We start from the raw sequence: 14,479 nt of genomic DNA, 5'->3' as shown, positions 1-14,479 counted from the left end.
TATATATATGTATATATATATATAAAGACCTCAGCCAAAGTCTTTTCATGCAGGCAGGAGAGCAATCACAAAGGTTTACTCACCATTGGGCAGTTGGTATAATAATTACATAAAGCATAGTGATCCCACAATAGAGGTTTTCAAAAATATATTGGATACAAGAGAATATGTTTTACTGTAGTTTTGCTCCACAAATTATTATTTTTTTAAATATATGTAGCCGGGTCTTTGGAAAGACTGGACTGGACACAAAATAATTTTTAGGTGGGCTTTATTCCCGACTGAACAATGAAAAATTGTTCAGCATTAAGATGAAAGACTGAGATGTTAACTGAATTTTAAAAGAGTTGGAAAAGGGATCTAAGAGATCAAAGAAAATTATCTAACAGATTAAGGAAAATTTCACCATAATAAACAACAGCAGTGGCTTGCTTGATCAGGAAAGAGAAATAAAAATACATTATTTCCAAGCCCCAACAATCCATGAAACTTAAAAGTGCAATCATTACAATCCAATGTGATGAGAGGACACACTTACTCGACACTTTCCGGCATGTTGGGTGTATACCAGGGGTGTCAAACTCATTTCACATGGTGGGCCACATACGGCCTCGGTAGATGTCAAGTGGGCCGGACCATTAAAATGAAACCATACTTTGCTATAAATAACCAAAACAATATGTCTTTCCTTTGTTTTGGTACAAAGAAGCACAAGAACATTAGGAAAATGTTGAAATTTAATGAACATATCTTTTACAAAACATTTCACGAAGCACCTTACATTTCCTTCGACAAATGTGCAATTTACTTTTATCATTCACATATATGCATTGCAACTGATCCCACTGATTGTACAAACTTTAACAAGTAATTGGTATTGAAAAATACAGTAATGCACTTTAAGATTAAACGAGATTTATGAAGAAAAGGATTTTTAAGCCATTTACACATGCATAAAAAATCTAAATGTAATCCTGCCTACACCTTTCAAACTAAGGAGAGTGCTATTAAATGTGTAAATGTGAGAGTGCTATTGATAGCGTCTGCTGTCATGAGTCTGTTTCAGTGACGGACTGAGGCTGCTGTTGTCTTCTTCTCTGATCAAAACAGTATCTCTTAGCGGATACTCAATGACTTGCACCTTATTAAAAATATTAATTCTGTGTCTTTTATGCATTTTTTCACTTTTAAATTATCCTGCGGGCCTGATTGAACCTCCTTGCGGGCCGGTTCCGGCCCGCGGGCCGTATGTTTGACAGCACTGGTGTATACAAAACACGTGGAAAACCACAAATGATCTCCCCTCTAAAGAACAGATACACAGTTCATATCATTTCACAGTCAAAAAAACATATTTACATCTTGTAACATTGAGAAAACACTTACGCTATACAGCTGTTCGCACGACTCACTAGCGGCAGATTTCAAACTCCAAAACACGATATTTTGCTCTGAATATCGCCAGGGTTACAACGACGATCATGGGTGTATCAAGTTGGGACAAGCAGTAGGCACAGTTCAACGACTACCCTCCTTCACGTGCATGTCACCCTTACTTCGCTTCCTGGTCTGATTCCCACACGCTCTATATGTTCCCGCGTTTTCATCTAGCGTGGCTCTTAAAGTGACAGTGCTACATTTGTTAAACAAGGCAGCCTTCACTACAAAAGTCTAAGTATGGTTCACCTGGTTACATAAATTTTTTTTAATTTACCAGTTTATTTATACGCTTCCAGCTGAACACTCTACGCCAGGGGTGCCCAAACTTTTTAGATCAAAGATCTACTTTTCGATCAACGAACCTCCCGCGATTGACCCGTCCGTTACCGCGGACACACGCATACGCACACACTCCCACACGCATGACATGATGAGCAACAGCAACTAAAATGAACGAAACAGAAAAATAAAGTAAACACAAGAGTTTATGAAGTTGTTTAAAGGAAATCACTGCCTACCTGAGCAGGACCTGATGCGGAGGCATGGGACGGTCCTTTTGCAGCTGTTCATGAGCTCATGTGTACCGTTTTCAAATGCTTCTCCCAGTACTCCAGAGTCCCATTCTTTGCCAGTGCCTTGGTGAATTGTACATGAAACAAATTCTGAGTGAGAATAACAATAAAAGCTATCTCGCAGCAGCTCTGATCGCAAGCCGCAATTGTGGACAGCTGTGCGCTAGCAACTTCCGGTGAGTGTAGTACCCTCTCATACCTATAGGGAGCAGCAACAGCTAGCCAATTGCCTTGTGTTTAGACGAGAGACAAGCGAATTTGTGATGAATGCAGGACGACGGTGAAACAATAAATATGAAAGATGAGAAAATTCGTTTTTCTTTGTCTTCATTTGATTCCAATTCAAGCTGTTATAACGTCATTCTTCAATGTTTAAAATGGTTATAATAACAAAATAACACGTTAATTGTTCAAATAAGCGTTTTTTTTTCACATTTTCAGCTAGTGGTGTGCCGCGAGTTTTTTTTTTTTCAATGAAAGAAGTGTGCCTTGGCTCAAAAATGTTTGAAAAACACTGCTCTCGACCCCTCGCGATCGGCTTGGGACCAGTCTGCGAGCTACCGGTTGATCGCGTTCGACGTAATGGGCACCCCTGCTCGACGTGATGTCTTTCTTTTTTTTTCCATTTTAGGATGAGAAGGCACTGATTTGTAAAATGTCAGATTTTTTTTTTGGTTTGTAACTTACCATGAAAAAAAGGTCAAAACAGGCATTATTTTTAGACATGGAGTCAGGGGCGGTTCTGGATCAATTTCACTGAGCGGGCCGGGCTGGGGTCAGGGGTTTTGATGGGGGGGGGGGCACATTCAACCCAGGGCTAAAAAGACAGATTCGAAATCTTATTTGACTTTTTATTTCTTCAGACTTTGAAATTGTAGTCATAACATTACAGTGATGAGAAAAAAACAGTATTAGTAGTAGTAGTAGTAGTAGATTTTATTTATAAGCGCCTTTCAAGACACCCAAGGACACTTTACAATAACAAAAAACACAAAACAATACGGGTTGAGCAGCGGCAGCCAAAACGCGCCAGCGTTCACTCAACCCGAAAGTCATTAGGAGGGCTAAAATGTCTGCAAGCGTAACAATACGCCGTGTCCATCTGTTGAGAATATTCAAGCCAGGGGATGATATGGTACCAGCCTGCCGGGGACAAAAATTGCAAATACACTGAAGCTAGATGTTTTACATGCATATAATTATCCAAATTTTAAAAGGCAATGTCTTATATATTGATCCTGTTAAATAAAAATTAAAATAAAAAGGGAGACTAAAAAAGTTACACACACACACACACACATACACACACACTCACGCACACAAACACACACACACACACACACACGCACACGCACACACTCACACGCACACACACACACACACACACACGCGTGCGCACACACGCATACACACACACACGCAAATAGCACTCGTGTCGTGGTAATTTCCTTCTCTGCGGACCGCTTCTCATTTTCCTGCTCATTTTTAAATGGCGCAGCGCACTAAAGGGTCCGACTAGAATGTTAAATCACGCACTTTGGTTCCACCTTTCGCGTCGGCGACTCGGCACGACTGCGTAATCTGCGCTCGGAGGGGGGGGGGGGGGGCACAGGGGGGGGGGGCAGAATCGGTGCTACAGGGGCACTGGCCCCCCCAGAACCGCCACTGCATGGAGTTAAGTTCAAAATGTGAGCTAAAGGTGCATATCGTTAGATGAGAGGTACCCAATCACTGGCCCGTGCACCGATACCATGCCTCCGCCCATTTGGGCTATTAGACATCCCCCGCCCCCCATTCCTTTTCTGTTGGTGAAAATAGAGTCCAAATTTGCTGTCTGATGCCTGTATGAACGATATTTTTATGATGCACCTAAGATGATATTGAAGTGGATGGCATATTTTGAGGAAAAAAAAATGCAAATCACGCCCGACTCGCTGTCATTGACACGTTTCTGCCATTTCCGTTTGATTCAAAATCAGTCAAAGCTGTCAGGTTTGGTGTTGACATTATGATAACATCCTTAAATCCCTTCCCTTATGGGATTGTTTGCACAGATTATAGGTTCTTACCAGTCTTTACTCTAGAATCAGATCCAAAGTCCGGCACATGAGCCTCCAGTATCAGTCCAGTGTTAGTTTCACTCAGAGGCTGTTGAGGTTGTGAGCCTTCAAATCTTGGCACCTCGAGCCCTCTTGAGACAGATGGCTGAGGGAGTTAAGGGAACGGTAGAGAGTATCAGATCAGACGTGACTGTGAATTAAAGCGTTGGTGATTGACACTTTTGGGAAGGATTCATTTCACTGTTCATAAAAGCAGTCGAGACCAGATTTCCATCCTTCTGCCTTGAGAAACGGGCACCATCACAAAATGCTGCACAGCTGGAAATAAAGCAGATGAAAATCACAAACCAGTGATCCAGTGAGACTCTCTGTGTTTGAAATACAAATTCAGCTGTTTAAAATTCAATGCTGATGGACTAAGTAGGGTTTACTGCATTCTTTAGCCATTCCCTTTTCTCCCCTTTTTCATCTCCTCTCGATGTCTGAAAAGTGAGTCTAGCCTAGCGTCTTTCATTCCTACTCTTTATTCTTTTTATTTTTCTTCTTCATATGTGGGGTCCCTCCCATTATCATAGCTAAATTGTATTTCTACATTGGTTAACATTGTAACACTTTTATGTGTCTAGCATGCTTAAGACTGTGTAGTACCACCCTACAAAAGGAACATGTTTTTTTTTCATTTTTCAAGTGTTTTTCATGTTTTTCAAGTGCTATTTCTCTTTACACAGACTCTCCACTAGTTAAAAAACTTCTACTAGCACAAAGCAGTGTCATTGAGGAGAAAAAATAAACTATTTGACATTTTTTTGTGTGTCTCTCAATTACAGATTTATGAATAGGCAGCAGAGAACATTAATTCATAGCAGTTTACAAAGCTTTGCTGCTGGTGCTGAGGTTTTTGTTTCAGTTTGATATTACACAGGAGGAAGGTCAGGCTCTGGGTCACCATACCCCAAATAACCAAAGCACTGCTTATCACACACCGTAAAGACTTCGGTGTTTGCTCAACAATACAAGAACGTTCTTGAAAAAAAGATGATGGATGAGACAGAGGGTCATGCACCAAGAAAGAGAAAGAATAGGAAAGAGATCGCGTCGAAAACATTTTGACTGACTCTTTTGCAGTGACTGCAAAAAGCAAAACCTTAACCTTATCATAAAGTTATACAAACACCAGACATTTTCACTGTCTTCATGTTTTATGGACACACACATTTGCTTCCATTCACATGAGTTGAGATCTTCAGGAAAGAAATTGCCTCTAATTTTCAGTCTTTTCATGTTTGGCACAATAGATTAAACATTCATGTCCATTAGAGAAGACATGTCATTTCGGTCTATGGAAAATGGCACAGTAACACTTGTCATGGAAAGGGGCACTGCAAGGAAGCGCGTGAGGAAAAAAAAAGGCACTTTTGGGCCCTCCACGTCAATGGCACATATTGAAAAGACCATCTGCTAATGCTAATGCGGCTTAATCCTGTTATCTTGTCCTGCAGCAGAATAACATCTGCCAAAAATAGCGTGCACCTGAGCTGAGGGGTTTCTCAACGGCAACATGCTACAGCAAGATGAGTGGCTGATGACACTTGATTTCCTGCCCTGAACATGAGTCAAGTAGGCACACAAGTATGTGGTGGGGAAGTGAAGAGGGGTGTATGTTGTTTATCAGATCAGCATGACTGCTTTGCTTGTAACTCGCTATACTGAATCCTTTAACAGCTGCTTGCAGACAAAAGGGGCAAAACAACGCTCAAGTGTTCTGCTTGTTCATACGGCATGCATAATTTATATTTACTTTGTGTCTGTGCTGGTGTTTGTACATCATCAGCTCTCTGTCATTCACATGCTTGCACTCGCTTTATCATCTTTTGCTGTAACCAAAATTTCAAACAGTCATCAAGGATCTTGCTTTGCCATCAGGCCATTTATTTGTCCTGAGGTGGAATATCAAAGAAATTAATTGAGGGTGCTGGTTAGCACATAACCACATCCCATATTAATCCCAGGTACAGATATCGACATATTGCTGGTGTTCGCCGAAACCTCCTGAGTAACAATTTCGTAAATGTATTCCCCCCGTATATAATATTGATCAATCCAATCATATCAAGATTTGAGGCAGCACTTCATGACATAGCTGTGAATTATACTTTATAATTAGTTAGCTTGTACCGTGGTTCTCAATTATTATTATTATTTTTTCTTCCACCAAGTACTTCTTAAAAAATACTGAGGTCTCCAAGTACCATCACAATGTGCAACATTAACATACAGAAGCTTAGTAGGCCTAAGTGTGCATCAAAAGTGAGAGGTTCTATTTAAAATAAAAAGAAAAAAGAATATTTAAGCCACTGTAACATTACTCAGTTTTAACCTTAGCACTGCATGTAAATATTCAAGTCAAGTCAAGTCAAGTCAACAGTATTTATAGAGCACTTTCAAACAGCCATCGCTGCATACAAAGTGCTGTACATCGAGCAATTTAACATGCACAATAAACAGTAAGACAAATCGGTAATAAAGGCGGTAGAAAGCACCAAACAGTAAAACCAAGAACAAATCTAAGTCATGCTGAGTCGAATGCCAAAGAATACAAGTGAGTTTTGAGGAGGGTTTTGAAGATGGGCAGCGAGGAGGCTTGCCGAATGTTCAGTGGGAGGTCATTCCAGAGAGAGGGACCAGCAACAGAAAAGGCTCGATCCCCTCTGAGCCTCAGTTTAGTTCTTGGTACTTCTAATTAAGTCTGGTCCACAGACCTGAGGCGCCGGGCAGGTGTGTAGGGGCGGATGAGCTCAGAGAGGTAAGGTGGCGCGAGATTATTCAGAGATTTGAAAACAAATAAGAGGATCTTGAAAATAACTCTAAAATGAATGGGGAGCCAGTGAAGGGATGTCAGAGTAGGAGTTATGTGCTCCCTCTTACGAGTACCAGTCAAGAGGCGAGCAGCGGCATTCTGGACCAGCTGAAGGCGCTTAATGGAGGACTGGCTGACTCCAAAGTAAAGGGCATTGCAGTAATCGAGCCGGGATGTGACAAAGGCATGAATTACTGTCTCAAAGTGCTCATGTGAGAGGAGAGGTTTTATTTTGGCCAGCTGTCTAAGGTGAAAGAAGCTGGATTTAACAACGGCACCAATTTGCCGATCGAGTTTGAAATCACTGTCCAGTTTAAGGCCCAAGTTTGAGACTGTTGACTTAAGATAAGGAGACAGGGGGCCCAAGTCTACAGGATGGAATGTACAAGGGCCACTGGGACCAAACAATATCACCTCTGTCTTCTTTTCATTGAATCTCAAGACATTTTGTGCCATCCAGGTTTTGATTTCTTCCAGACAGGATAGGAGTGGCCTTAATGAGAAGGCGTCTTTCTTGCTCAGTGGGACATAGATCTGGCAGTCATCTGCATAGCAGTAGAAGGGAATACCATGTTTCCTTAAGATGGAACCCAATGGGAGCAGATACAGCGAGAACAGCAGAGGCCCCAGAATTGAGCGCTCTGTGGAACACCACATGACAGGGGATATATTATATAATATTGGATAAAAAGAACAAACTGTACTTACATAATGATTACAACAGTGGTTCTTAACCTTCTTAGAGGTACCGAACCCAACCAGTAAATATGCACATTCATTGAACCCTTAGTGAAAAATAAATAAATATACAGTATATTTTTTGACAAATTTAAGATATTAAAAAAAAGCATTCATTAAAAACAGAAAAAAAGTAAATAAAATTTCAAGAGATAAGTATACTTTTTTATACTTTTTTTTTTTAATTGTATGACCGACTATCACGACAGTCACACGTTGACTGCTAAGCGAACGAAATTTCCCACAGCACCGATTGGACAAGCAATGTCATGTGATCATCTGCAGCCAGTGATGGCCAAACGGGCGTGTCATAACTAATTGACATGTTGAGTCGGGTGTGTCTTAACCTCCATGGCAGAGGCTCCACCGAACCCCTGGGATTCGATCGAACCCAGGTTAAGAACCACTGGATTACAAATATTGCACATAGAAGTTAAATAACAATTGTACATCTTTCAAAATAAACAGTGATTTGAGATTAAATGAAATGTTTTGAACTGCAGTTAAATACAACTGAACAACATTTGATGCAATGATTCTTTAGCATACCACAAGAGTAAGGCCGCGTTCCACCAGTGGTACTCAAGAATCATTGGTCCAACAGATCAGTGCATGTGGAACATGCAGTGGACAACATCACTGAATCGCGCACTACTTTTCCACAACTTCGCCCATGCATCCTTCCCCCTCTACTTGTTCTGTAGCATGAACCTGGCTGATCTCTTACAGCCGCTGCCACCTGGTAGACAGATTTTAAATGATTTCCATTGCAGACAAGCCCGATCCTTAGTCAGAGGTTGCGTCAGACCCTTCTGCACTCTATGACACAAAAAAAAAAGAAGAAAGGAAATGACCTTTTTTTTTCTGACTTCCGGGTTGAGTGAACGCTGGCGCGTTTTGGCTGCCGCTGCTCAACCCGTATTGTTTTGTGTTTTTTGTTATTGTAAAGTGTCCTTGGGTGTCTTGAAAGGCGCTTATAAATAAAATGTATTATTATTATTATTATTACTCTAGCTACTTCTTGAAGATGACGGATCTTCAGTCATGGGCAGAGAAACTGGAGAGAGAGAGAGAAAGAAAGAAAAAACATGTTGCTTACATATTTGCATGTGCTCCTGTGACATTGTACAAAAGTATTGTATACACGCGTCTTGGGGTCAATGTAACACTGCCTTCACTGTATGTATGTATGTATGTATGTATGTGTGTGTATGTATGTATGTATGTATTTATTTATTTATTTAGAGACCACAGCAGCACAATGCTCCAAATGCCCATTTTGCGTCAGCAGGCATTTGACAGACTTAGCCTGAAAAGGCACAACCAATTGGAAGGATAAGAAAAACGTCCACACTCACCACCTCACCTCTTTCAAAACTAAACCATAAGATTCTTTCCTCAATGCCCATTGTGGCTTACCTATTCATAACACTTAATGTTGAATCTGTGCATGTATGTTTATTGATTGGCAGAATGTGCCTAAAAATACATTACAGACAAAAATTTCTACCTCCCCTCCTGCCAACATCCAGTCACACATTACCGTATTAAAAGGCGCACCTAAAAGCCTTCCATTTTCTGAAAAGCTCACAGCACGCCTTAAAATCCGATGCACCTTGTGTATGGTCATTACGGTAATATTTCGACCCCAAAATGGCTCCTTGCTCGAGACATGCTTACAATGCAGAGTTCAAACTTAAGGCGATCGGGTTACGCACTTGAGCACGGAAATAGAGCAGTGGCAAGAGTTAACGAGAGCAATGTTCACAAGTCAATGTTATAACTTGCTGTTGGTTAAGTGAACTGTGTCGCTGCTTTATTAAATAGGTTTTACTGACATTTGATCATTCTGTAGCAACACCACTCAACAGCTAGCTTTAGCTAGCTTAGCTGTTGTCGTTTGTTCAAAGCTTTGATCGGTGACGTGGGTTGCGTCGGCGCTGATTGCCGTGCTCGCGCTCACAGCAGGCATTTCCATGAGCATAGCTCTATCTAGTGGATGCATTGTAGATTGCGTCTTATAGTGCGGTGTGTCCAATATATGATAAAAAATTGCAAAATAGGCCATTCATTGAAGGTGTGCCTCATAATCCAGTCCGCCTTTTAGCGTGGAAAATACGGTAATCGTTTAACGGAATATAACGTATACAGGGAGACATGATACCTTAGCAACACAATAAGGTATCTTGCTCAAGGATACCTCAACACGGGCAAGGTGAGGGTCAAACCCAAAACCTATGGTTCAAACGAGGATTTTGGTCGCAACCTGACTTTGGCCGTTTACGGGAGACTTCAAAATCTCTGACATGAAGGGTGAGTATTTTTCTATATTTGTACATATTCTTACACTTGTGAATGAGTTAACAATGTGAAAATCTTAACTACCGTAGATACAGTACTGTACATACAAGTTTTATGACGGTGAATCCTTGACCCTTACTGGAAAAGGATCTGTGCTCAGTACACCTGAAATAATGTTGACAGAAGAGGGTTTCTGGATGATCTCTTATCTCACTTTTGTATTGTTCTCACTCTTTGTGTCAGAGAGTGTTCCAGGCTGTGGCTGTGATCATCAGATCGTGATAGTGTCTAATAAAGCTGCACATGCCCGCACGAGCATTCATCTTTAACCTGACACACTTGTGGGCGACGGCATTCATTTTGTCTGCGTGATGAGGCGGTGCGGGGCAGAATATGACTCAACTGTGACTGTGGCGGGGCGCTTGATCGCCTGGCAAGGACAGCAGGAAATACAGTGTAAACATCTTTGCTGCTTTTAACGGTGTTATTGTGGGGACCGGAACATAAACAAAATACTAAATGTTAACAACTACAATTCCAAATGGATATATGCACACAATGGCGACTCTATATTGGGTCAAGGGGGAAACAGTCCCGCACCAGATGGTCATGTTTTTCTTGCTTTCTAATATTAATATTAATACAGAACAATTGCTTATTAATAAAATAATCTACAATTCCTTTTGCCATTTGCAATATGTTCATTAGGCTACGGGCCGCTTATGATTGAGCTCTGTGAACTCTCCATTAGCAAAAAGTGACATACAGTATTTCTGATGTGACAATGCATTAGACTTATTTCTCGTCTGCAAAATTGTAGAGGCCTAAATAAATCCTAAATCCCAGATGATTTTGAAAGAGCAAAGGCAATCACGTGAAAAACCGCCCCTTCACAACGACATTTTTTCCCCCCCATAAGCTCAACAAATCTGTTTCGAAATCCTACCAAACACTAGCTTCTCAGACTTGCAGGCACTGTTGTCATGGAAGCCAGAGCAATATCTCGTTCCCCCCCACCAGTCCTACAATTGAATTACAGGCTTAATGAACAGCACATTTCATTATGGCCTCCAAACCAGATCAAATCTGCTCAGCCCTGAAAGAAGCAAGGGCCTTGAAGGTTCACAATGTTGACAAAGGTATTGGGACACCTTCGACTCCATACGGTTAAAACAGCTTGCTCTCCTTTGGGAAAACTTTACTCCAACATGTCGTTGGGCACACAGTCCTTGATCCAGTTCATTCAAATTGTCTTTGATTAGGCTCAAAATAATGCCACTGAATTGGGGACTCAAAATTGTTCATTATGTCTCGTTTAGATTAAAAAAAAAAGAAGATCCAAGAACATCTACGGTCTGGTAAAACCTGGTTCATAAACACACGATCATTGCGCCACTGAATTTATGCCACCTGTGGGAGGAGGGACATAAAACAAAATCTTGGTATTTCCTTTCAATAATACTTTTTTCATTCAGTGACATAAATACGAGGTTCATAGTCAAATTCATTTAGATTACTGTTTACCACCATGGCATTCGACCTTTCTTAGTCATATTTAAAACATTGCACTTGCTTCCTCTCCGTTTTTTGGAACAGCTTTCCCTACGATGAGGCAAATATAAAGCATTACAGTACTGTCAACCGCTGCCAAAATGGTGCTCCCACACATCCGGTATCTCAAACTATGCATGCTGCTGTATCGACACACACATTGTATGCTACACACAAGGCCCGTGGGTGGGTGAAGTACAAGCAGCTGTAGTGGGTGGCTATTATGGAATTTAAATATTTCATAGCATGTGGATTGCCACTGGAGGCTGCTCAATAACCACGACACAGGCCTCAGCAGCCACTTGCTACAAATTCAAAGTGAAGGACTTCTTGCATATTAAAACAGTAGTTATCCTCTTCTATTGTCTTAGTGCGCACCTTGTGATACTTAGCACGCAGCAGTCACGCAGCAGTCCTACCCAAAGTTCTTGACTGGTTCTCATTTAATATGCCTCAGTCAGTCAGTAGAGAATTGACAATCAATACATCCATCAGGCTTCTTATCTCTTCAAGGTCACATAGATTCAGAATTGAATATATTTCAGATGCCCACCTTCCATGCAAAAAATCTCCATGCTCTTGAATAACACAGCTAAAGTTGAACATAACCTTGTCTCGTAGCCTTGCCTGCCAATGTGTTTCACTTGTGCTTGAGTGAAACCGCACACATGAACCACGTCGGCCATTTTGACTTGAATTCTAGTTGTTAAATAATGTTTTGATAAACAGTCCATGTCAAGAGACAAATAATTCTCCCCCCCCCCCCCCACCCCAAAAAAAATTCTACCAAATCAGGGCAGCGTAATTACACCTGCCGAGAGAGTCTGGCAGCTGTTTTTCTTGACACAGCTCCATACAATAATAAGTATTCTCCTTCAGGCAGCAGGGGGCGCAAGTAGGCCAGAAACTGTGAAAGGAAGTTGGCCTTTTCCAGAGCGAGCAGAAGTTGGGGTAATCATCCTGAGATGTCCTCTTCTAAAACCCGTCTCCCCCTTTTCAATGAAGGTACACACGGGAACGTGTGCGCGCACACACACAAGCACGCTCACACACCGACAAATACAGTGCATGCTGAAATCCGAACACTGCATGACCGTCTGTTGTGGAGTTGCTGTCACAAACCTGTGAATTATTTTTGCTGATAGCCGATGAGTCCGTTTCAGAGTGCACTCTAAAGTGGGCCACCATTTGGGAGGATGAGAAACATTCCTCTCATATTTTATCTCCCCTAAGTGAACAAGGAATGGTGAAGCGTCCAGAGTTGTTCTAAGTTAATTCTAAATTGTTGAGTATTGAATGGAACAACATCAGATTTTTTTTTGTCCTTCAGAGTCTCACTGCTTTCTGCATTATTACAGTTTGAGGGTTCTTTTTACCATCCTTTTCATCCTCTCAAGATTTCTCCTTGATAAGTGCAGTGATTATATAAATGATGCGTCACACAAAGAAAGAGCCTATAGAATGATCTTTAAATATTCCTTCATTTTCCGAAGCGCTTTATCCTCACTAGGGTCGCGGGGGTCTTTAAATGTTCCGTCATAATTATTGTTCCACAAGATCAACATCTTAATACGTGTTGCAACGAGCCTCATCTTATTCTTCATTAAGCCAAATTTGAGAAGGAAACTAGAAAATATTGCATAATTTATCTGGTGATTGGTTTTTATTTATTGATTTGTTTGTTTGTTTGTTTGTTTTTCAAAAATGATAACAGCACAGCAACACCCATCAGATCGAGCGGCAAGTGTTGTTTTTTTTTAAAGTTATCTTTACATTAAGGGTAGTGGTTCAAATACAAGAAAGTAATGGGCGTGTCTCCTATTCCATTTCTTTTGGCACCCCCTTTAAAAGTATTGGAACAGCAATTCCAATGTCTTTATTTTTTCCTGACTGAAAACATTTGATTTTCAGACAAGAGATCAGCATTGCTTGTTTTTATTTCCAGGTCTTTACATACATATCTAATACATAGCTGAGATAGTTCCTTCTGTTTGAAAGCCTAGCTTTTTTTATGTAAGCAAAAGTATTACATATGTCGTGACTGACAGACTCAAGGTCCAGATTAAAAAAAAAAATATATATATATATTATATATATATACTGTACACATATATAGAAATTGTTCACAGTCATTTCAATAAATACAAATATTGGCTCCGGTGTTTCCAAAAACTTGAGTACCATATTCCCTCACTCGGCGTGGGGTCAGTCAAAGACCTTATGACATCATTCCAAGACTCAGCCGACGCAAATTTTTACATAAAATTCGAAAGCAATGCTCAAAAGCGAGCAACGTGATATAATTCAGAAACATTTTGCTTTCACTTTCCTTCCCTTGGGTAATTAAGAGGCATATGAGAGCGTCATGCATATGTTTAAAAAAAGGGGACCATCTTGACATGATCAGAGCACATATGAAATTCACGTGACCAAGCAGAGAGAAAACCACAGTGTTCACAATGGCTAAATCGGAACTTAGAAAAACAACAGCAGTTGAGTGTACCATTTTCAGACAACTGTGGTGACATCAGCGGCTACCTCAAGAGGGCAAGAGTGAAGGTATCACAACTGTTTGCAGACTTAATGAACTAAAGTGCATCGGCTTCACAAGAAGACAGGCCCTAAAAAGTCTGCGATGAGGATTTATGCACTGATTAGGCAAAAATTAACCTTTGGGTAAGTGATGGAAATGATGACGTTAGGTGAAAGAAAGGAACTAGTGGGTGACAGTTATATCAGAGCTTGCGTGTATTCTTCCTCAATGGGCTCATTAAACTTCATGGCTGTAATGCGATGGCAACAGCAAGTCTTCAGAAACTATTGCGATGCAACCAATTTGGTGTTCTTTTATCGTGTAGCAAGATAATGACAAAAACAACAAAGGAGTTCATCAGGGCCAAGAAGTGGATTTAGACTTGCCTAATCAATCTCCAGACTGAAAGCATCCACATATCTGCGAA

At 40.8% G+C, this 14,479-nt stretch overlaps 1 long non-coding RNA gene across 2 annotated transcripts in view; it reads right to left on the bottom strand.

Annotated features, from left to right (window-relative positions):
- Positions 1-254: 254 nt before the first annotated feature.
- LOC147203658 (uncharacterized) overlaps positions 255-14,479 on the bottom strand; it is a 60,770-nt gene continuing 46,545 nt past the window's right edge. Inside the window, exons 12-14 of one of the 2 annotated variants that reach the window (XR_015101166.1) lie at positions 4,082-4,390; positions 1,959-2,075; positions 255-1,884 (exon numbers count right to left, since the gene is read on the bottom strand). This is a non-coding gene — a long non-coding RNA (uncharacterized LOC147203658). Of the gene's footprint in view, positions 1,885-1,958; positions 2,076-2,946; positions 3,156-4,081; positions 4,391-14,479 lie in introns of those variants that run through there. The other variant, XR_015101167.1, reaches the window with a different exon arrangement.

This window comes from Hippocampus guttulatus, chromosome 6 (assembly GCF_054856545.1).
Source record: "Hippocampus guttulatus isolate MCC_2025c chromosome 6, RoL_Hgut_1.0, whole genome shotgun sequence".
Classification (NCBI taxonomy): Eukaryota; Metazoa; Chordata; class Actinopteri; order Syngnathiformes; family Syngnathidae; genus Hippocampus; species Hippocampus guttulatus.
The sequence above is the reverse complement of the archived record's forward strand: the minus strand, read 5'-3'. Positions and strand labels throughout refer to the sequence as shown.